Below are 25,589 nucleotides of genomic sequence, written 5' to 3'. Positions count from 1 at the left end.
CACGCTGCTATGCGAAGATTTGGGCTTTACTCTCAGTGGGACAAACCTCTGACTTTCCAGACTTAAAAATGTAAAAAAATTCAAATCTTTTAACAAGGCAAAACCAGCTGCAAAGTATTTTCTAGTCCTTTAAATGCATTGCTGGACTCATGGTAAAATAACAAGATGGCTTTAAGTCATTATAAGCCAAAAAAAAAAAAAAAAAAGTCCTTTAAATGCATTGCTGGACTCATGGTAAAATAACAAGATGGCTTTAAGTCATTATAAGCCAAAAAAAAAAAAAAAAAATAAAAAAGATTGAGCCAGTTTAATAAATTTCTATAGATCATTTACTTCATTACTTAGTGGTTGAATTTATGGCTGCTCACTTACTGTAGCTTGCTGCTTGCAGATGTTTCCAGAATCCTGGATGGGCTTCTTAGAAGATAATTCTACTCTGCTTTGGGTAGCAATAGGAACAAACTGCTTTCCTCYCGAAGTCTATTAACCAGGATGAACAGAATTCCATCAGCCTGACAAGCCGTGACACCTCCGGCCGGGCTGCAGCTCCCAGAAGGGAGCTCTTGGTCCTCCCTGTCCGTGCGATTCCCACCAGGGCATTCCCAGCAGGAGCAGGTTCCTGTGGGGGGAACGCAGCTCCGCAGCGGGGGCGACGGGGCTGCTCTCCCTGCCCTCAGCAGCCACTGATACCGTAAACACAGAGACAGGACTAAACAAACACAACAGGCTGGCCTGTCCCACTTGGAGGGGTTAGGGTATGCAGGGAAGTGCAGAATATTAAATGGCAGTCTGGGCAAAAAATCCAAGAGTTGACTTAGGCGCCTAATGCCCATCTTAAATTCTTAACAATCTGTGTTTCTTGGGTAAGTTACAGAATACGTAAAAACAACACCAGGACTTCTAGTTTTGGGCAACATAGCCTCAGACAGTTCAATTCAGAAACATCTTCTTTAACACAGGCTTAACACTGGGTCACCAACACATGGGTCCACATGATCCTGCATGACTTCAAATGTGCCTTAAMCTAAATGGAACAGAAACTTGATAATATATAATAGGATTAGACTCCACATTTCATCACTGCCTGTAAACACCGGTCACCACACCAAAATATTATTTACTTTGTGCCATGACCTCAACTGTCACTTGTGTTTGGGAGTCTCTGAGGGAGGTGAAGGGAAACACCAGGGACACGTGTTCAAGGGATACAAACGCGCCGTGGCCTCGCCAGGTCAGCAGCTTCCAGGGTTTGCCTCTTTCTGCCTTGACAGCTGATACTCACAGGCAGAAATATGCACTAGGCTACTTAAAACATTTTAATAGACCTAGCAGACCCTCCCCTTCAAAATGTAATCGCATGCAAAAATTGTTTAAAGCATCACACAATGACACAAAATAAGTATCAGAAAAGTATCAGAATAAGTCCAAAATAAGTATTAAACTAAGATCTATCTATACAGAGATCTATGTATATATATAAATATATATTTATATATAAATACATATAAATATATATGAATATATATATATAAATATATATAGACAGATACACACATACACACACACATTCACAGATTTTCAGAATACTATAGACATCCTTTAGAAGCACTAGGAAATACAAATACAGTGTTTAGGTCATTTCAACTGCCATTCGAACTTCCAAATCTGCAATTTCATTTAATACTAGATTTGTTCATGTAAAACATTCACCTATGGATTTAGAAATCTTTTTAAGGCCTTGAGAAATTGGCACTAATCCACTCTATGTCTTATGCTAAAGTCAAGAATGTCAGCAACTAGTTTTAATGAATTTTAATTCTTTTGAATTCACTGTCATTAATAATTAGTTTTTGCTATAAACAGTTTTCTATTTATATCAATACATTAATATAAAAACACATTGTTTATAGAACAGTATCCTAGACTTAACATGTGTTACATGCACATCTGTTGCTCTAGTCATTTACACTTCTAACTTGATGCTAGCACTCAGGAAAACCATGAAACTTCTGGAAATAAAAGACGGACAGAAGGTGATCAATATCTCGGCATTTGCAAACCATTACAAACCATGACTTTCTATACCAAACCTTATCTTGCCTGTCCTCTAATTAACATTTTGGGTTATTTTGTGATTTGCATTACACTAACTGGCTGCAAGGAGCACACCAGCACAGTTATGTGCCACAGTGCACCCCGGGGTAACATGTGGCTTCATAAGGAAGTGTCACATGAATCACACATCCCACTCACCATACATCACCTATAGCTTCTATATGTCTTTTTTCCTGTTTAGTTTCTCGGGCAGGCGTATTGCAGTCCGCATTTGGGTGTCTCTCCTCCATCCAGCCGTCCCACTCTGCAGTTGCCGTTAGCACCTCTCCCGCTTACCAGGATCACTCGAATTGTGAACCTCCCTCCCAAAGGTTTTGGTTAGTGTCAATCCACAAACACGGTGAGCACACTCTGGTCTACCATCCCAGTTATTAATGCAATTATCAAATAAATCACAACTTACAGGCAAGAGCCAACTCACCCAAAAGCTGAAAATTCATGGATTATTTGCCCAAAGCTCTGAGCACCCACACTGACAGCAGCAGGACCCCTGCTCTGCTACCCCTGTACCTGCTCCAACCTCGGCTCTGCCCTCCCTCTTCGCTGAGCCTCCTGTATTATTCAACCTATCTAAAGCTCTATTTTGGGTTTACAGGGGGCAAGATTGAGGACCCAATCTGGCGTAGAAGCGACCTGGCAAAAGCAGTTCCACTGGGTCAAGCCCCACGTGCACTTGCTCATCCAGGCAGCTCCACACAGAGCCCAGCACTGGTTGGGGAGCTGCAGCCTGTACCCCCTGCACCAACACTGTGGGAAACGTGCAAGTCGGACCAGGCCTGAGGAAACTGGGAGGATCTCTAAAACATCAGCTCATTAACAAGTCCATAACTCACTGGCACTCTACTCATCACTTTAGTCACAGACTAAACACCAGTGTTTTTTAAGAGCCATTTGTGGCATTGCTACAGGAGGTAACTCCTACAGAGCAGCAAGGCTGGGAGATTTGCTGATAAAGGTTCTTTACTGCATAAAAAAATATAATCCAGCACTAGATACTGGCCTTAGCAACTCTATTACAGCTGTAAACACAGGAAACCATAGAATGCTAATTAACATTTGTTCCCAGCTTTCGTTTTTCTCCATCAGCACTTTTTTTTTCCTGTACAGTCTTATCTGCGAGGTGTGGTCAAYGTTAGGAATCATTGCAAGCTCTTGAAAAAGTTTGCAATGTGCTCTTCTTAATTCAAATAGAAACATAAAAATGTTCAATTGAAGTTTATTCAATTAATTTTACTTCCCAATTTATAAAGATTTTACTATTCATGCAAGGGAAAATGAGAATTAAGATGCAATGTGCTGACATCCAGTGTAGTTTTACAGCCTTTTTAATACAGAAGTAATCTTAAAAATAATAGGTTTAAAATAGTAAAAACCCCAAAACTAATAGTTTTGCTAAATTACCTTTTTATTACATGTCTTCAATTAGCATTGCCTCATCCTCCCCCACCAGTATACAGATTGTTCTCTTTTTTTCCTCTGCAGGGAATTATGAGATGATAGAAGTACAGAGAACACTTCAACCAAATGCAGGAGTCTCAATTGGAAACACAATGCAAGGCATTTCCAGAATGATTTGTTGCAGCAAATTCTATAAAAGTTAACAGTTCTTAAAGATGTATCTAACTTAAGAAGCATGTTTCTTGCATATGGTAATAGAGATTATTCTACTAACCTCATCAGTTACTACATCTAATATGCACTAAGCCAAAAAATTACAAACAATAAAACACTTTCAACCTGAATCTGGTTTCTGGTTCTTTGAAGTCACTGGAAAGCTGCTGCTGTGGTTTTAGTTAAGGTAGGAGGTTGAAGCATGAGGAAAATGTTATGCTACAGGTGCAGAGAAGATTTAATCCACATGCTGCAAGGTTACATATGGCGACAAACTCTGGATTAATCCTCAATTCCTTTCCCTTTTGGCTCTCACAAGTCAGAAGAAGAATGGCCTCACTCTGCAACCGTAGGGTTCCTGTGTTGTCAACACCTTCTATTTCATCCACAGAAGGCTTTGTGAGTCAAACCCTAACGGATTATAATTTCAGTATCATTTAGAAAACTGAAAATCGTAAAACGGCTAGAAGTACCTATACTGAGGGGGGAAAAGGTGTCACAGACATTATATACCACGAGAATCGCTCAGTTCTATCTACACTGCTCTAGGAACATTGCGTAGACCCACAATGAGATTTAGGCAGAGCTCAGACTCAGAGCCCATTCAAGAACAAATATTGTGAATACACGAAACCAAATGTCAAGATGCTTTAGTAAGACCTACTTTTTTTTTGCAATTTTAGGTACAGAAGTATTAATTCTCCTCCCAGACTAAACCAGCATAGACTTTAATGCTCAGGGTTCTGTAGTGAATGTTTGCATTCAAAAATTCCAAGTGCCTTTTCAACGTCTTCTTTTCTGTCCACATCTTAAACAATAGATTTTTACCCTAACAGCATTACTCATATTTCCAGAAAGACTACAAGCACACCGTTACACCTATAAGCACACCGTTACACCTATAAGCACACCATAAAAGCTTGGGGCTTCAGCATTCCAAAAAAGCCAAGCCGAGCGAGCACAGCACATGCAGAGCTGACCCCTACTCATGCCCACAAACAGTTTAGTAAAGGACTCAGGCCGTGATAGCGATCACACCTTGCAAAGTTTTTAAAATAAAAACGTCGGCCTAATTACAGGGAATAACTTAATGATTTCTTTGGAGAGCAGCATACTAACYTACCAACAAGAAGCATCATTTGTATTATCCTCATATTTTTATTACGCCATGCCTTAAAAGGTGGAGCCATCCAATTTACAGGGCCAGCAGGCAAGAGCAGCTCGTGTCGAGGTTAGCTCTGTGCCTGGTGTGTCACCGACCTGAGCCTGCCACACGTACCTGCTACAAGAGCTAAGCTAAAAACACCAGCAGGCTCAGCAACGTGGGCCTGGGTGGGAAAAGGAGGCTGCTGCAAGAAAAAAATAAATTGTAATTGCAACCATACAGATCAGAGATCTATTGAGAGAGCTAGAGAAATCTGCAGAGCTCAATTTGATGCTATTTAGGTATGTAAAAACACATATATACCTATAATTGGAAATCAATGCATATGCTCCTACCAATAGAGATAGCGGTTTTAAAATTTTGCTCCTAATGTTTAAAAGCAGCAATTTTTTCAGCTGTATAAGACAATGGGAACCACACAGTTGAAAAGCAGAGCCAAAGATAGTAATTCATTCAAATTAGACATAAACAGGAGTTCCTTGGACTGGAAGAGTCTTGAGCTTTGCARCCTTCACCTGGGTTTCATCATGAAAAAGTGAACTCCCAAATCTGCAACGGGGACACGGTGACTCGTGGGGACCAACGAGCAGGGGGGGACCTGTGGCCACATGCTCGCCGCGCTGCGCGCCGCTCAGGTACGCTGTAAAACCCCAATGAGGCCTCTAAACTCTAATGGTCTCAAGCTGCTGTGAACTTCTGCTGCAATCAGAAATAATCTGTCATGGGACTAAGGGGTATGAACATCATGTCATAGCCACTCGGCTGCTGGATTTATTGGAGGGTAAAGCATGTCATTTATGCATCAACTCACAGGAGAAAAAAGCAATCCCTATGAAGTTAATCTAATAATAGACTGGAAAGCAATGATTACTGTTTCATGTGCAGTAGCTATTTGTAGCAGTGGTTGGCCTAATTCAGCAGGCCTTGCCTGTCACAGCCCGGGGATTAGCAAGTGTTTAGATGAAAATCTATCGGGAAACATCAAGAAATGGTTTAACGAGGAACAAAAGTCCTCATTGTTACACTTAATATTTGCTGAAACTTTTCCATTTGCACTGCTTCATTTTTTAAAAGCTTACTGGAACTGACTTATCCCAAATAAAACACCAGCGCTGAGGGACTGTAATTTTAATTAATGGGCGATATTTCACTGCAACTTGGCCACAGCAGCCCGGGCCCGTTCCCCTCGCCCCCCTCACAAACACTTCTCACCCTGAGCGGGAGCCGCCTCGCGCTCCACACGGGGAGACATGGCCAACGTTTTGCGGGGAAAGCTGGGAATCAGGCACCCCCTTGGCACCGACACACGGCACCACGGCCCAGCCGGGGCTGGAGGCCAGGAGAACCTGAGCTGGTCTCCACACCATTCATCCTCACGCCAGCAGACCTGCATTTCCCACCCACACGGGTCCTTGCACAGTTCTTAATTCTAAAAACAGTTTACACAAAAACCTCTCAAATCCCTGCCTTAGGCACACGTTCTAATGATAAAACCCCTGGGAAGATGTTGCCTTTCCTCACCCTTCATCCATCAAGGAAAGATCAGACTGACCTGGGTCAGGCAGTTCCAGGCCCCTTTGCTCATAGCTGCTGTTCACAGCAGACCACGGCTGCTCCCAGCCCTAGGAAATAACCCAGGTAGCAGCAGAGCCCACCAGCAGGACCAGGGTATGGACAACACCTTCAAAAGATCTCAGTGAGAACAGCTCCTATGGCCAGGTCGCTGCCTTCTAGCACCGTGTTGCATGAGAGAAGAGAGAGCAAATCAGCCTTTGCTGACTCATTTATGCAACCACTGTGACCAGGCAGAATTGCAGGAAAAAACCTGAAGATGTTCCTGAAGCAACTTCTGCCTTTTCTGAACACATTTCGAAAGAGATGCATGTAGCACTTTAGCTGGTGTTTGTTAAAGATCATTTCCACAAAATGTTCCTTGTGCTTCTGGTCACAACTGAATTGTACTTCACAAAAGTACTGAATTGTACACACAAAAGCAGAGGTAGATGATGTTTATTAAGGATATAACACAAGCACGGGAGCTACATTACTGACTGCCCACTAGCAAAAATGCACGTGACGCCTGAGTGATAACATCAGTCATCACTGTTCACCAATTCCTTAAAAAAACAAAATCATCTTCTTGGACTAGTAAACAAGACAACTCATCACCAAAACCAATCAGTAGCTCAATTAACACAGTGGTTAATCATTTCAGCACTTGAAAATACACAGATAATAAGGATTTACTATCTAACAAACTACTTTGATCTCATTATTCTATATTTTAATGTGCAGCACAGAAAGTCTGGAGAGCTTTTATACAAAACCGCATTTGAAACCATATTGCTCCACAGATGAGAATCTGAAAAACACAGAAAGAGCTGATGAACGGCAAGAAGAAAGATGAGGGGAAAAAGAAAAAGAAAAAAAAAACCCAGAAAGTAGTCAAAGAGATCAAAGGCAATAGATTGATAGTAGCGTATCTTTTATAATGACAGCCCAGGCATTCTCATCTCTGCCTAGACACAAGCCAAAATGATCCGTTTAGACTTTTAGATATCAGGGTTTTTGCTTATCAGCACTAAGGTTTGCCCCCAGAGGAATTTTCAGTGGAAAAAAGAGGAAAASAGTAAGAGGAGAAAGAGGAGGGCCAAGGAAGGGCAACCAACACGAGCTTCTGATACACGAGGAGTGCTAGGACACGAGGTTTTGCTGCAGGAGACCACGTGCGCTCCGCCTTTCAGGGTTTCTGTCATCTCTGGCAGACCAAAGAACTCCGAACGTGCTGCAATAAGTCTAGAACTACCCTGATATTTAGGGTCAAGTATGAAGTCAGCCTAACCTGCTGCCTGCCTATTATTTGTCAAATTCCTAAGCTTGATCCCTGGCAGCCATCCTTTGGATCCTGAGAGGCTTGTTGAACTTTCAGGGAGAAGATTTATCTCTTTCATCCAAACCTTTCCTAATCCTCCTCTTTTTTGCAGGTGGCACAAACACTGCAGGCAGGAGCACAGGAAATCTACCAGAAGCAATCCTATGATTTATTGCTTCTGATTTCTATCTCTTTTGTATCACTCCTTCTCTTTATTGCCTGGAAATAAACACTAACTTGAAAGGAAAAGAAAAATGGGCACACACCGGTTTCGAAGATGGCTCTACTTCTCAAATAAGCAGCATGTTGGGGAGGGTTTTGGTGCAGGCCATGATACTGAAATGGCTCAAGCTAATTGAGGGCAACCTCAAGGTCAGCACAAATTGAAGGGCAGACATAAAAGTCAAGGGCAAAAAAATAAAGAGGAAAGACAGTGTAATATGATGCAACAAAAAATGGAGATAAACAGCAACGTATCAGAGAAGAAAGGACATGGCCATATCGGTGGGTAAAGAGATCAGTAGATAAAGAAATTGTTCTTGGGATGTTTTCCTATGCAGAATATAAAATGAAAACTTTCCATCTATCAATACAAATATTACAAAGAAATATTAACCATCATCAGTAGTAGTTATTAACCACAATCAAAAGTGGTAACCTCGCTGGCAGTTTGTTCCCAAACASGAAGGCCAACACAACCTCTGGAAAATTTCCATAATTTTTTAATACTTTTTGGCAAGCAGATTCTGGGGACAAACTTTCAGCAATCTACCAAAACCTTATCCAGAATAAAGTGAATCATTTCAGAGGAAAAAAAAATGAAATCAATATATCTATATGTCATAAAAAACTACATAGAACAATTGTGTACGAGGAAATACCAAAACCACTATCTAAATGGCAAAGCCCTCCAAATTGCCATTGAAGGATGRCATGGCTTTCTGGGTCAACCGAATCTGAATAATAGGGTGTTCTTAGCCCAAATAACCTATTGACTTCCATATATAACCAAATAGAGAGACTCTTTCAAGTGCCCCTTAGATTAAGCAGCTGTTGGGCTGACGATGTCAGCAACGCATCCGTCTTGATCACAGTATGATCCTTTTAACTTTTCTTCTTGAGGCTCTGTTTACTTCTTTCCATCCTTCAAGACCTCTCATCTGTCCGAGATGAAAGTCAGATCAAAACAGTGGATGAATATTAGTTAAAACAATATACCTGTTTTCCCCTCAATCATGCCTCGTTGGTTAGTTAAGTGTATGTTACACACACATCTATATATCTTAGAATTTATACATACAGGAAACCTGCATTTATATACTACAGGAGACGACGATGGTTTTTTTAATCATTCTCACACTGCTGTAGGAGCACGCCCTGTAACTTCCCTTGCCCGTCACACCAAAGGCATTTTACTTTTTCTTATTTTTCTTTTTGATGTCCCTTCACTTGAAACAAAAGACTCTGTTTTACTCTTCTCGYGCTGGGAATGTTATTGCTGTGTACTGAAGGGAATAGTTAAATGGGAGAATGTTGGTCAGACAGAACTACTAACCCAACCAATGCCCAGGGTGTATCACCTCTATGAGTGTTCCATGCAGATCAGAGCTGTGTTTCTACCAGCGTCTAAGCCAAACAACACTTTCCAATATTTATTTKGTCAAATTCTTTCAAAATAACTGGTACTTCAATGCCCACAATGCACAGCAGATATGTTTCTAGTTCTTAAAAGTAGGGTCTATGTGATCTATATCTGCTTTTAAAAGAAAGTGCAGCCTTACATGCTTTTAGTTGATATCAATACTTAACTTTTTCTATTCATTCTATTCCCATCCGAAAATATATATATATATATATACATATACATATATATATATTCTAACTGTATAGGTCGTAACAGAGGTGGCATTTCTTTAAAAGAACAGATCTGGTTCTCAGATTTCCCCACTAAACTTTCAGCAGGCAGCGTACCAGCAACAGCCTTAGTGTGCTGGCTGATTCACATTCCCTAAATGGATTAGCTGAAATAAGCATAATAAATGAAAGAGAATAAAATAAAAAAMAATTTCACACTAAGTGAAGGCTTGACTTATAGGAAGTGGCAGCTCTGATGGCCCAAGGCATAGAATTAGTTTTGCCACTCGATAATTTGCCTGCTGCACTCGAGTGGCCAGAAGAGGACATTTTCTGCCTGATTTCAGTGTAATCAAGTCACCTGCTCTGCGACGCCAGGGCCAAGTGAACGGCACTGCTGAGCACCCAGTGTGTGCAGCGAGGAGCAAGAACAGAGTTCTCTGCAGAGGTGTGCAGAACTATCAGGYTGTTAATGACAGCGGGGTTTGGCCGCATCTCTACATCGGGGTATTTTARTCATGTATGTAACACCAAAATGATCTCTTTGGTTAACTCCTTTCTCTCCTCAGCGTTTGGGTGTGCTAACAGGATCTTCTCTTACTCTGTTACATGTATTTGTGAACAGCAAGCACTACTTTTGCTTAGGTAGAATAAGTGACAGATGCAAATACCAAAAAAAAAAAAAAAAAAGTAACAGGAAACATCAAGAGACATGAAATATAAATGACATTTTATCCCTTAACTAGTAATGACTGCATGAAATTCCTTGTAAACAATGAAAGCAAGGGTATGCTTTAAATTTTCGCAACACCTTTTAAATGCATTTTCTTCCTCACATAAATTGCATAAGAAGCTGTAATATTSAGGCAGGGATCAGGAAAGGCACACGAATGGGCTGCACGAGAGGRCGTCAGCTTTATTCCTGCTTCGCCGAGCTGGGCTCAGCTTCACAAAGGCAACGTACGTGCTCATCATTAAGCCTACGACCAATCTCACTAGCTACTATTTACAGCYAACCTTTCAGAGCCGTGCTTGTGTACCAAGTGTCAAAAGAACAGAATTTCATGTTGCTTTTGGAAGAGCATTTTCCTCCCCTTACGCAAATATTCGACTGCAGCAGTCAAGAGAGATAATCCACTTATAAATATTATTATTATTAAAGCACATCCAATCAATATGCAAATGTCGCCAACAGTAATTAAGCACTTAACCAGTATTTTTTTTTACAATTGCCCAACACTAGAAACAAAGACACAAGGTGTATCAAACRATTTAGCGTTTTTACAACCTGTTTTCTACTTGACATGTTAATGTATGATTCATCCACATTTTTCGGAATCAAAGTCCATGATCTGGCAAACCTAATCTGTTAATAAAACGAAAAGGTGACCTTGCTTAATTTAATAAGTCTGTGTAGAAATACTCTTTCAACATGTTAAAGAGTTACAAAAAGGTTATCACAGCTGGCTTTCATGGGAGAGTACTCTACCGTTTCCAGCTCATTTCTCAGGCTTTTATTGTAATTCATTAGGTTACATAAAAACAATGTAGATCATTATTTTGTAATAAAGGCTGTCCTAATAAAATGTCTGTCATTTAGATTCAGGTTTGAATTATACAGAATATATCTCTTTCTGAAGTAAAGCTTTCCATATTTGAGTTACAGTAGAGTTTGCAGCTCTAAGAATTATTTTTTTTTTGCAAAACATTTTTATTCAGTGTCTAGTTTGAAGCCTCTAAAATGCTGGCCTTACATTCGAGCTGAAATAGGTGGAATATGATGTTAGCAATACATCAATGCTACCAGTATGCCTCTCTCTGATAAGTCTCTCACTTCAGCAGAAGGACAGTGTTTTGAGTTTTAATGTAATACTCATTAAATCAGCTTGTTATCCATAACGTTGAGCGCGATAAGATGCTGTTTTTCTACAATTCTACAGTTTCCAGTGAAACCTTAACATGGTCCAGGCCGCAAGTCAGCAAGACTGACCGGACATTGCCATCTATGTTGGCCTTGAAACAAAAATGTGCACGCACACACACACACACACACACACACACACAAACACCCAAATGCTCATAAGAGATGTTGGGTTTTCATCATCAGTCCCAGTCTGTCACCAGTGTTTGGCAGACCGGATTAGGTGGCAGGATTTCCTCGGGAAAGAGGAGCTCCTCCTCCTTGTGCTGGCCGGGCCGGGGCACCGCGATGACCTCCGCCTCCCACACTTGCTTTTCTCAGCTCCCTGCACGCCTACAGAACCACTCCAGTCTCTTTTGGACCCCTGCTTTRTTGTTTTGTTGTTTTTGAAGTCTCTGGAATATTAAACAACACCCTGTACGTCCCTGCTGGGTGTTCAGGCTCTGAGACCCTCTGGGCCAGCCAGGGGGCTGTCCTGCCTCTCGGCATGAGGAGAGGGCACCCGGGGCACCCCCATCGTTCAAAGGAACCAGGTCCCACCACCTTCCAGGGGCCTTTGGGTGACCAGCAACCGTCCGTGCAAACCAGCCCTTTCCTGGAGCTGTCTTACTACCTCTTTACTCCCTCACAGATCCTCCCAAGTGATTCAAGCTCACTTCTAGGGCTGATTATTAAACRCTGCCTCGCTCCCTTGCACAAATCCTGCGCACGCGGGACAGCGGCAGGGCCGAGACCACGACGGCAGCCCCAGGGGAGCACTGCTTTGACACAGGCACCTCCTGCTCCCCAGGGATTTCCAGCACGACGTGTTCTCCAGAGCAGCAGAGCAGGGAGCAGCAAACACTTCTGCATTTCCCTAAGCAGACAAGTCACTCARTCCGGTTCAATCCCATTACTCACATGCATAATCTTGAGAACATACTTAAGCATTTGGCTTGTTTAGGACTCCAGAGGTCTACACAACAAGGATTCTAACAGCTACTGCAGAGCATTGAAATGACTTAAACCCTGAACAGAACTCTGCCTATGGAAATAACTGGATTTAGGTATAGTATACGCTTACTTTTTAATCCAATGAGATTTATTCTCTAATTTTAAGAACAGTTTGCAACAGCAGTACAACACCAACAGTTTTGCCAGCACACAGCCACAACAAGCTTTCTTACAGGAACACGTAACATTTAAACAGTCTAATTTAGACATGAATGTTGCATTGCAGGTTCAGTATCATCCATGTGAATATACTGGTCTTTAGCACCGTAAATTGAGGATGAATCAACATTTTTCTACAACTTCAGATGTATTATCTACCCAGTTACTATTGTGTCTACTTAAATTCTACAAATTCATTTTAGTTTCCACTATCTTACAGACAGCTACCTCTCCAAACCTCAAAAAGGACTATTTGACTACAAGAGCATTATTTATTGCCAAAACAAATCTCCAGGCAACAGAAAGATCTGAAGATAACAAACCTTTAATACCTCCTGATATCATTTACATCTTCAAGACATTCCTTAATTATGACTTWAAAAAAAAAAAAATGCAAGCCCTTCTGGTTTCAGCAAGTGGGAAGCACTTTGGTTCCCAAAAGAACCAAAAGAAGAAGTCTGCATTTGCTAAGCAGAACGTGGCACAGACATTAAAGCATGCAGATTTATTTCCAGAAGTGCAAGTGAGCCTTTGCCAGCCACACAAGTGGAGAGGTGGTCTTGGAGCTGCGCTGAGAGCGCGGCCTGTTCTCCCCCTGTGCTCCCCAGCAAAGAGCCCCGCTCTGCTCTGCCCCCTTGRCAGCCTCCCCATAGGCACTTGTTGGCCACAGTGGGGTCCCTGCACCCCAAAGGCAGCTGATGGGCACGTTCCAGCACCCTCATCACAACCCCTGCTCCTTGGGGCAGCCTTCAGCGCACTGCACGTGATGAGCAAGGGGGCCCCGATGCTCAGCGGCCCCCAAAGCAACACTGGGAATGGCTCCGAACATCCCTCATACCCATCACAGATCTCTTCACATCCCTTCAGCAGGACAACGACCTTCCCAACCTCCCACACCCACCACAGCCCTTCAGCCCTTTGTACGTCCCCAGCGCACTCCAGTGCCATTCATCCTCATCTATACATCACAAAAAATATGTCATTCATCTTAGCACACAGATCAAACCTTTCTGATTTTGTTGCCTCTGCAGTACTTAGGCCAACTTTTTCAAATGGTTCACTTCTGTTTGCTAATCAGGCCAAACTGAGCACAGACACAGCCTAAGTATCAAGAGAACACAGTCTGAAAGCTCTCAGTGTGACCACTTCGGCTGAACTTTGTCATCTCAAAAGATGCAGGAACTCAGCAGGATCAAACTGAAAAAAAAAATGTGCATATGCTTTTAAARTACAGTGAAGTAACTGAGCTTCACACTTCTCGGACAGTAATTAGTAGCTGGGGCTACGTGTAAATTAAACTTACAGCAAGGTTAACTGTTCAATAAACTCCCAGATTCTCAACAGCTCCAAGKATGCATTTGTCAAAAGCGTCGTGTCCCACCACGAGAAAGTAGACTCTAAAAATGAATCCCTAAAGAAATGTAATATAAAAAGAGAAAGAGATGAACAGAAAGGAGCCAACACCCATCAGGTTCAGTTTTTAAGGCTATGAGAACCCTACTGTAATAGAGAACGCCCGTATTTTTTAATGGGTTATGATATGATCCTCCATTCCTCAAATTCATGTTCCGTCAGCATGGAAATTTGCAGCCATGAGATGTGGTGATACTCAATCACACAGTACACATGGTCTTTAATTTTAAAATCCAGTTAAGTAGATGTTCTACCATAATATTTTATCTAAGAACATTTCATCATCAAATAAAAGACTGAGCATGCAACTTATTTGTCAGCTTTCCCGTGCAGTGGATAACTTTCCTACATTACTCACATGAGTTTTCATTTCCCAAAGCTATATGCATTCATTATGACAGTAAAAATGACGAGTTGCTAAAGAGACGTATGCATTTTTATTATTGTTTGAAAAAATAGATCTTTCTGCAGTCCTTTGAGCTTCTGAGTGTGTGATTTGTATAAAATATTTCTCATTTTGGGGACACACCAGATGGAATGCAGGGCACTGTGGGATATGCCATTTATCACAGTGACAGTGCGTAGGTAGCACTGATCCTCTCACCACAGGGGGAAGCTAGAACTGCAAATGTGGAGCAGCATTAAAAACCCGACCAGTGGAGTTTGGCAACACTTGTACTTCTCATTAACTTAATCATATTAATTTATTAGCCATATATATCAAAGTAATTCACTACTGAATTGTCACCAAGAACAATTTATAAACTCTTAACATTCCCCATAGGCAGAGAAGTGCTGCAGCATCCTTAATCAGTATGTTCGCCTTTCATTAAAAATAATAATTTCTACCAAGCCAGGTAATGCCAATAATGACAAAGTTGTGCATATGTTTCTCATTAAAAAGGAAACTTTAAAATGACATCTATGACAACTGAAGAAAAAGGATAATCGCAAACAGTGAAATGAGCCACAAATATAGGATGCAAACATATGAAAATGCTCAGTAAAGTACGCGGAGAAAGGAAGCATTTCTTTATCCCTGTAATCATCTGCTCCGTATGCTCTGAGGCTCTGTGACTCTTGACGGCAGCTGCCAGGCTCAGTAGCCCTAAATCAAACACCCGAAGAGATGGAATCAGTCAATAGATGTTCTGTAAATTGACCTTGAGCATATGCTTTTTCTTCAAAAACACACCAACTTGTTTGTCCTCAGCATCAGAACACGCTGGCTTTAAAATACGAAAAGGCAAACTTTGAGAGCTGAAGCTGGGACACTGCAGATCCCCGAGCCAGCCCTGCAGGGCCCCCATCCCTACAAACCGTCCTGCTTGCAGCTCTCCGCACGCCGCGTCCGGGACGCCCTGCGCTCCCCGGCCCGCAGCTCCTCGCACCCGGAGCGCTCCCGACGGCTTCTCCTGTGCCTGGCGGGGGCTCTGCAACAGCAGCAGCGTCAGGGGAGCGGGAGCAGACCTGTGGAGTCTGTGACACCGAGGGGCCGCACGGACTTCACGCACCCATCGGCAAGGGGCACCTGGACGTGGCAGCTGGATACTGAGGACTTTGAGAGCCTCCTTCGTTCTTTTAACAAAGATATACCAAATTAAATTGCTTAAAGATTGCAACRAATGCTCTTTTATCCACTCTGTTCTCTAGAAAGACTAAGCAACTACTTAATATCACTGCAGATCTGTATTAACACACCAAGTTCCTGTACCCCTGTATGCTGCTCTATTTGCTAAGTCCCACAATGATGTGACTTGTTGTATCTATTAAARTATTTATTACACTAAAATATTAATTACATGAAACTATTCAGCTCACAGAAGCTTGTCTTACCTTCTAATAAGCCAAAGCTACAAATACTGAAAAAAATCATTCATATGTGCACAAATCCACCAATGTTTTCATTATTACATTCTTAAAAGCCTTARAAAATGACTAATGAGAGAAATAGACTGTGTCTATCTTCAATGCCTGTTTGTAAGTTAAAAATGACCATGTCAAGGAAGGCCAAACTAATATACCTGCTAATGAAAACACCAGTGTATTTTACACATTTGGAAAGCAGGTGGGCTACTCTGCTCACCTGGGCCGACCAGTGCAAGTTGACAAAAAGCGACCTGAAGATGGGTTTAAGTAGCAGGCTCAGCTGGGATTTATTAGCCCTGGGGAGGGACACAGCCGTCCTCCCTCCCCATCCGTCAGCTCCAGACACAGCCCCTGGCTACAGCACCCAGCTACAGCRTTCCTACCACAGGACTATTAACTCGGTGACCTCCCCTCTGGTTCAATCTGAAAGTMGGACCCCTCTCACCTTCCCACCCACCAAACACCACCAAGGGGAATATGAACAAGTCTCAGCTTTCCCCTTCCAACACACACACAAGCTCAATAAACCTTCTCAGCGACTCCTCGCAACTGCCTTTCATCCGTGCACCAGCCACGGGCGGCTGCACCTCACCCTTCCCAGCCGTTGCTCCCAGCCTGCCCATCTGACTCCCATGCCCTTCCGCAGGGATCTCACAAAAACTCCCCTTTCCCACTTTGGTCACCCGAGCAAATTCGGTTGTCAAYGACAGGCACAAATCATCCCAAATGAGGCAACTATCTGATGCTGTCTAAAGCTTACTAGCTTGGCAATTATGAATACTCCAATGCTGTGGTTTTCTAATCTTTTAAGGGACAAGGGAAATTAAAGGTAGGAGGGTGGACGTTAGCACGGACAACCATCAAAAGATCCAGCTACTCTTTCAACTTCATCCCCATATCAATGGCTTCCTGAGTTATTAGTTTATACCACAGAATGGATTCCAGTTTCTCTCCACAAAGAAAACCATTGTTTCAGAGCTTAAAACTACCTTAAAATCTATTCCATAAATAAGGCCGGCTGTCTTGTTAAGCTACACTGATGACAAAGCCCTATCCGCTAATGGGAGATAAACCCCCTTTATTTGGGTTAAGGTCACTTCATCACCTGGCATTGTTTGAAGCAGGGGCCTTTGATGACCCTCCYCCTGACGAGCTGGATTTCTCCTTTGCCCTCACAGCAGGCCAGGGCACTTCATGGTTTTCCACGTTTCCTACACGGATGCTGGAAGAGAAGCAGCCTCCTCCCTCCATGCAAAAGGGATAACAGTTAAATGTGAGATGTTGACGGGTGTYGTTCTGCACCCTCACGGAGCTGCCTGCGGAAAGGCTCCCAGCAGTGGGTACCCCAGCACACAGCCTCATCCTTCTCACCCACAGCAGCTTTACCTACCCCGCTGCTCCAGGCTCAGCAGCGTGCAAACATTCCCGTTCCCCAAAGGCAGCAGGTACCTGCGAGTGTTTTAAAGGGCAGACACTTCGCTTACAGCTTCCGCACACATGAGTAGCTATAGTCCAGTTTGGCAAGAAGTAAAACATTTAAGGCCTGCCATGGGAAATGCAGTATGCCTAATTTAACTACCTGTTTATTATGTGAAAACGGCCATGTAAACTGAGCCGACACAAACCAAATGGGTGATGAAAATAACAGCCCGCTTCGAGGAGTRGAAACACAGATGGTTCCCTGCGTGTGCAGGAAGTCACTAATGACCCCTCGGTTACACCCTGCACAGAGGGGCTGCAGCTCTGCAGCTGGAGCAGCGGCTCCTGCGACCTCCCCGTCCAGCCAGCAACGAGCTAGAGGGTCAACTCCTTCACCTCCACCTCACAGACCATCACCAGGTAGGAAGGGAAACCCAACAACACCAAGGATGGCAATCACGCTGCAGCTGCCCATGTGGAGTCTGGTGCCAAAAGTGAGTTTATCTGAAGGAGGAAACAAGCRGGGCTTTAAGTTGGACACACTAGAAAAAGCTGAGGTCAGACGTGCTGAGGAGACTTCAGGTGTCGAGGAGAAGGAAGCTGTGACACCAGCACAACCATCCCTACAGCTGTGCTGCGCGCAAAGGGACAGCRTGAGACACAGGCATCTTCAAGGGGTGCATCAGAAAACGTCCCAAGGAGGAAGACTCTGGAAATTATAGTGCAGTATAACTCAAGAAGCCGCCAAGACACAAAGATTCCTTCTTTCCTCCATCCCGCCAGCAGTTTCGCTGGAAAAGGCGGGAGTTTCCCTGGATCTCACCCCTGCTGCATTGCAAGGCTGCATTGCTGCATTGCAAGGCCTCCACCTCACAGACCCCAGTCTCCCTCACAGGCCTGGCCCTGCTCCCCCTTAAGATACCAGCTCTGTGGGCAGCACTGTCTGAACCACAGCAAATTATCTGCAAGTTTGAGACCTCCAATAACCAAATTAAAACCTAGCCAGGAGGCAACGGGTTAACAACCTTGTAACTTTTATTCCACCCTATACACACAAGTCTGGTAGGAAAATCCCCATTCTGCGAGAAGTGTTAAAGTGTGTTTTGCTTCAAGTTCAGCCAAAAGGAAAGAATCCAATAGAAAAAGTGTTGAAGGCAACCGGAGTAAAGGAGTCAGTAATTAAGTGTAAATAGAAACAAATAAAGCTAATGGAGGCTTCAAATCCCAGGTGTTCCATCAAGTCTGCAACAGCTCAAATCCCCACTGAGTTTACAAGCGGCTCCTTTGGCACCTTTCCTTACTCAAAGATTATTTTTCACCTTGCTTGTTTATGACCAAGATAAAATAAGAAATTCAATAATTCTGCTTCTTGCAAGGCATGGATATACAGGATATACGGTGTAGCACATGCACCCTGGGACCAGCAGCAGCAACTGGTGAGGAGTCCAAGCTGGCATCTATCTCAGGCATCATTTCAGAGTCTAAAGTCACGAGTCTGAAAATTCACTATAAAAATATTCTCCACTTTTCACTTAATTTTAGCTGGTGTCTTGGATACGTACAATGAGTGTATTTTCCAATGCTTACCCAGCACACAGCCACATAAAATATTTCTCTATTTAAGCCAACATGGCATTCTATTTCACTTTAGATCTTATTTGCAAATATGGAATGAAAAAGGGGTATGGAAAATTCTAAACTTCTGACAATAAATTATCAACAAAAGGGGGCTCTTGCTCTTTTCTGTCTGTTGGTAACAATACAAACAAAACCAAATACATGGAATTTGGGGTCAAGAGCATGATGAAACTACTTTTAAAAAAGGCCTTCATTTATAGATTCTCCACAGGAGTGAACACACAGTTCTCAATCCTTGTTACATATACGAATATATATGAATTTGGACTAACTGTGGAGTCTGGGTCTTGCAAAACAAATTCAAACTTTAACTACTTCAGGTGAGGTTACTGCTACTATTGTTTAAGGATGTCCATTCCCACTTGTTAAAGGTTCTTGTTTCATTGTGAAATCCTTCTGACCCTTAACAGCAGTTGGAGTTGTCCTAGGAAAACTTAAGCATCTCCTATTTCTTACATTTCTGAGCACTGAGACCGAACAAAGCACTGCCACGGTGCAACAGCATCTACAAACAGAATGGCCTGCGAGATCAAGACCTACATCACTGTCCTCCGGCCAACTCCCTTTCATARTCCTGCTTTTTCTGCAACGTGCTCTATTACTTTATATTCTGCTCAACACTTCACTGGAGTTTGCTTATTGTGGCAATACAATATATTKAAACTGGACTTTGATAGGAACACTAAAACTGCAAAGCCTTCTTGGACATTTAAAAAACTAGTTTTATGAAAATACAGTGTGTTAACATAGGTGTAGTCTTTTGATTTCATGACCAAAATAAACTTGTATGTTGGTAACACACATCAGCTAATTAAAAAATTAAACGCTCATTAAGATAGCACAAGATTTAATTTAAATTCTATTAATAAATTAATGAATGGAAATAGAATATTACACWTTACATTTCTGGTTTGTTTAGAAATTCAGCTGTTTTCATGCTACTTTTTAATATCATGATATTGAATGCAATTATTAAAACAGAATCCAGTGTGACAACCCCGGCTTATAGGCTTTTTGAATGTTTCTTCCACAATTTGTACAATCAGTTTTCTGCCTTCCCAGCATGCGTTAATGATGTTACAATACAACACGTATTAGCCGCGCTGCTCGTGTCCCACGAGAACTAAAACACACATGCATTTGAAAGGAAGAAATGCACGCTACAGGGCTCGGAGACAATAGTTCATTCTCTCAGGTTTTTTTTCATATACTAAAATAACACATTTAATGGAATTTCCTGTAAGGAAATTACAATTAATAAAGAACCAAATTACAAATCCATTAGATTTCAGGCAGTGCAGCAACAAAACAGAGTTTTCATGAACACTCAAAAAAAAATCCAATAATGTAACCTCTGGTAAAGCCTGAAGAAGCCCTGAAGGACAAGGCAGTTAGATCAATATTAGTTTATTTTAACTGCTGTGCGGTATGAAGAGATGAGGCTGATCATCTGATGGATTTTATTACCTGTCGGAGAGATAAGTCCTGGTGATAAGAGGCCAGGAACGGCATGGGGCAGCAGACGTGCGTTCTCCTGGATGGCAACTCCCAGCGAGCGCTTGGGGGGTCTTCCCGGGCGCGAGCTGAGGAAATAAGAGGATAAATGAAAATGCATTTCCTTACTGAAATATTTACTTACTGCAGATGGCATTGATTTGTACCATATATTTGAACCATCAGTGACAGACAAAACTATTAGGAATTCTTGCCTAGGACAAATGAAAAATATGTAGTTGAATAAACATAGAAGAATTGCATAGGCGGTCTCAAAACATCTTGCAATGCACTGTGAAGCAGCAGACAACGATRAGAACTATGTATGCTGCCCGGTCTTCACAGGAGAAACGGGAAGCTCTGAATGCCACACATCTTCACGAGCCACGGCAGACAGCAGCCGACTGCTGAGGAGGCTGCAGTCATTTAACACTCAAGCTTTTACAAAACTGACTACTTGTCTTTACATATTGACTAATGTTTTTAACTGCCACAGATAGGTTAAACCAAGAATGCTGGCCTCGTCTATCAAAATCTTGCCATCCCTCGACCAGCTGATGAATTATGATTGCAAATTTCCATTCAAAATGTTACAGGTCTCTATATTCATCCRTTACATTTACCTGTTGTTTCAGCTATCACATTCATCTCTTACTACAGCCTGTGTATATCAAATCTCCCCATGTATCTGTCATCCTAATACAGATATTTACAGAACAACAACACAACAATAACCAAACGGAGATCAACTCTCCCCCAAGCCAACTAATAACATACAGCTTCCCAATGTCTGGAAAAGCATTGCTGTGCATTTTACTCTGCTGAATAATAGAGCTTCTGACAAGATGTGGTGAAACACTGTATTAAATAACCAAGCCGCAACAATAAATGAGGCTTACATAGAGAATATTTCCAAAAACGGCTTCAAGTTCACAAAGAAATTTAAGTTAAATCTCACTCTATCAACTTGCAGCGGCAAAACCCTCCATCAATGTGAGGCCAACTCTGCGTTTAAATGAAGACAACTTCCAGCAGCACTGCACAGAGGTGCCATTAACCTGGTCATTTGTCACACAATGCATTATTTTGTCTTACTGTACATCAAGTATGTAAGTATCAAAGTAGCACAAAATATTTTTCTTTGGTTTATTATTTTATGTCTTTAAAACTATTCCCTGCTCCTTTTAGCTTTGGATTTGTCCATTTTGTATTTCGTTTTATTTGGCACTTTGTCCATTTTTCTTTTTTATGCTTTAGGTTTACAGCAGTATGACGACCATATAGTAAAGTCTACCACAAAAGTCCAGGCTTATTAGGCGATAATAAAGTAATAAATAAAATAAGAGCACAGGAGTGTCACAGGAAGTTAGATGCACATATGCATTCCCTGCTACAATTACCTCCTAATAAGGTATTTACAAAAATCATTCATATTATCCCACATGAATGTTGTCCATCCGATAGCACTAGGCTATGGTATGTGGAGTTTTCAAGTAAAAGTAACTGGTTATTATTCTGGCTTACAAAAGTCTGTGCAAACACTGTTATTACTGTTTACTTGGCACTCAGTTACTTAGGGAAAAATTATGAAAGTAAAACAGCGAAAATTAGCAGGTTAATCCAGCAGCAGTGCTCAAACACCACAACTACGACACATTCGCTTCTCCACCTCAAACACTGAAGACCTTGGACATAAAACAATACGCTACCATTAGGCTAATAAATGCATTCTTAAATCAAGTCGTTTTAAAAGATTTTATGGAGAGGCATTTTGTTTATGACGTGGGATTTTACAGAGGAGCAGGAAGGCAATGGAGTTTCGTTCTCTCCCCTTCGGAAAGAGGAAAAYGAGCAACCAGGGCAATAGCATCTGACTATCAGTCATTTATTTTGTTTGCTTTGTCAGAGACTAAATTACATTTTAAACAGTATTTTGATAGTTAAAATTTGTATAATAAAACATCGAGAAATTGTTTATTAGTGTCTATATCTTCCTTTATTTTCCATTCCTGTCAAGAGCTAATCTTATTACTTTTTCTCTCAAAAGTAGTTCCTTGACTTCACGAGGATTTTTAATTTGAATCAAAACTATAAAATAAAACTGGTTTTGTGATTTGTTAAAATTACTGACCACTCCACCTTCTCTAACTCTATTTTATGCTCACTATAAACGCATTTTATGAAATACTACATAGAACATACAAATTCACTTTGTAAAATACAATTAATCAGCAGAAACTTAAAGCACAGCACGGTTGATGTAGGACAGTGTTGTATTTTTGTGCTTTTAAATGTAAGAAATTTACTAGAATCAGAAGTGAATTTGCATATTAATCAAGACAAATAAACATGTGGTGATTTAAGTAGGAAACTGTTATTTGGATGACAATTTAATCAGCACAGGTTGAAAGGTCCATCACTGCAGCATCCTGTTTCTGCTAAAATATTGATTGCATTACTGATTTCAGTAATGCTTTATTTTACAGGGCACAAATAACCATGTAATTACTCTTTAATTGAATGGTAATTGCTTGCTGGCAATTATTTGCTAAGTTTTGGAGTTTAATTACTAGGTTATTTGTGTTTTGTGAAACAGAATGTTAGATATTAGGAGTCCTAAATATTTTCTGTATGAATGGTCTGTCAAAACTAGAGGAGTAAGTTATGACGGTGTGGGTTTGACAAATAACACTGCACTGTACCACCAGAACTATTATTAAACGGATCAGATGAATCTTTGAATGCTTTTGCTTCAGAAAATTAACATTAGATGTAACATTTGTAAGATAAATGGAGGAATACTGTACCACAGAAGCGTGATTTCCTCTGGGGTCTAGTCCACCATTTAGCATAATTTATCCTGATGTTTTGCTTTTCATTCTCAGGGCTTCTTTAGAGGAACTGAAATAGTATCCGACCCTCTTGAGAGCAAAGAATAAACCAACTAGAAATATATTTCAGCAGTACTTCATATTTCTGCAAGTGAAGTGGATTACCAGCAGCACATTATCTTAGCAGCCTATAAACTTGGTGGACTTGGCAGTTAGCTAGATAACAAGGGAAAGCATTATGTCTTGCAGTGTCAATGAGATATGACACTTTCTGTGATATATTTATTCCAAGTTGTGATAGATGAGGTACCCAATACTTTGATCGTGAAGATTTTGAACTTTGCTGTTACACTTTTCATTTTTGTCATCAGCTATTTATGAATTGGCAGTAGACGCTATAGCAAGGGCTGCTGATTTTGTTTTTTCAAAAGATACCCAGTTAATAAATTAATTATTGATCCCACRAGCCTTGAGCTATTTGGTATAAAAATATGCTAAGACTTGTGATTTAGGAAGCTCTCATATGTATCACAGACCTCTTCAGTAGCAATATATTTTACCAGGCTTAAAGGAGAAATACTGAAGTACCATATGACATGCAGTGTAAATTGCTCTGATAATAGCGGCAGTAACTGCTGGAAACACTCCCAAGTAGAAAGAAGCTTTAGCCACTGTGTGGAAACTGGAACAGGACCCACATATTCAAAGTTTGTGCTCCTCAAAGATCATTGGGCATCTCTTACACGAAACGCATGCTCATGGTTGTGAAAGGCCTTGCTTGGAGGTATTGCTTACCAATAAGCCTAACCTATTGTCTATCAGTAAACACAACAACCTTTATCCTTTGGGTTCAAAGCAGTTAGGATGTAACGTAGCACATTACCACTATGTCTTTCCTAAAACTCAGGGATTAATGGAAGTCCAACACAGATCTGAAGAACATCATGTAGATTTCATTTATGAAGAACTGGGCCAGTTAGCCCTAAAACATCCCACACTGACACAAGCCATATATACAACAAGGAGAGCAGTGAAACCACATCCTCCCTGCCCTTTTACTGCTCCCCTTCGATATACAGTCTTCCCATAYCCCAGCTTGCATGACTCAGAGAGTTTCCCACACAGAGACACCTAAACTGCATCCAACTCCAAACTCAGCTCGGGAAAACGCGCTGCCTCAGGGCAGATCTGTGGTRCCTTCCCCAGAGCTCCTGACTTGGAGGAACCTCTTTGAGGCCAGAGCACTTCAGTACCTGTGATCGCAGGGTGGTGCTGCCTCTACCAGCGCAAGAGGAGCTGAAACCGYGATTCACCGACGGTGCCACCGAGGGCCACGTGCTCCCTCGGAGGCGATGCAGCGAGCGAGCTCAGGTCTTGGTGGGGATGAAGGACTACGGCTACACAGGTCCCTAGTCCTCAGCCTCCATCTCCATCCTGTGCCCATCTCACACCAGTGCCCTGTCCTCACTCCTTCTTCCCTATGTTCGAGTACTGCCCATTGTTCTGAATATCTCCCTTCTTCTGGCATTAACCCATCCAYGCCGTTCAGGCCCCACTTGCTTTAACTGCTCCCTTGCTCTCTGGCCTTTTCCTTGCCCAGCTCCCAATTACTTTMTGGACCTCATTTCCTCCGTACACTATTTCCAAAGCAACCCATCCCACTGMTCCCACACAAACCTATAGTACTGCTTCGATACTCACTAGGGAGAAGAGGCAGTGCCTGAGCATGGGAATGAGAGGACTGAGGAATACCACTACCCTGACCAACACTCTCTGTTTGCTCTTCTTCACAACCCTCTCCCACGGGAACAGTGTGTGGTGGCTGACAGGATCATTAAAGGTGCTCTCTGGGCAACCCCCAGTTCTCCCCTTCTCCTCCAGGCGCCCTGCAGGATGGGCAGGCAACTGATTACAGGACATTCATCACAGCATCAACGGGGGAAAATTCCCCAGAAGGCTGAGGCTGGAATTATTGCCATGATCAACCTTCAACAACAGCCCAAATCTCCCCCTCACAGAGAAGCCTGAGAATAGAACACAGCCAAAAAATAAAGCAATTCACCACACATTCGGCTGCATGTATTTTTTTGCTGAATAAATCAGTACAACAGTTATTCCAATGCTTTATATTAATGTATGTTCTTCTGACAGAAGCCATTAGACTCTTTAGAATATACGTCCACGTGGAAATTCAAGAGCAGCGGCACTAATGTCTGGGGCRTCAGGATTGTGGGA

The 25,589-nt window shown here is 41.9% G+C and overlaps 1 protein-coding gene across 1 annotated transcript in view; it reads right to left on the bottom strand.

The window, feature by feature from the left end:
• The window catches only part of DACH2 (dachshund family transcription factor 2), a 126,776-nt gene extending 106,168 nt beyond the window's left edge, over positions 1-20,608 (bottom strand). Inside the window, exon 1 of the mRNA XM_026036010.1 lies at positions 20,497-20,608. The gene's annotated coding sequence lies outside the window, so the exon portion shown is untranslated. The remainder of the gene's footprint in view (positions 1-20,496) is intronic.
• Between the last annotated feature and the right edge of the window lie 4,981 nt (positions 20,609-25,589).

This window comes from Nothoprocta perdicaria, unplaced genomic scaffold (genome assembly GCF_003342845.1).
Source record: "Nothoprocta perdicaria isolate Ctin4 unplaced genomic scaffold, notPer1 scaffold_17, whole genome shotgun sequence".
In the NCBI taxonomy this organism is placed as follows: Eukaryota; Metazoa; Chordata; class Aves; order Tinamiformes; family Tinamidae; genus Nothoprocta; species Nothoprocta perdicaria.
Note: the sequence above shows the minus strand (reverse complement) of the source record. Positions and strands in the feature narration are given on the sequence as shown.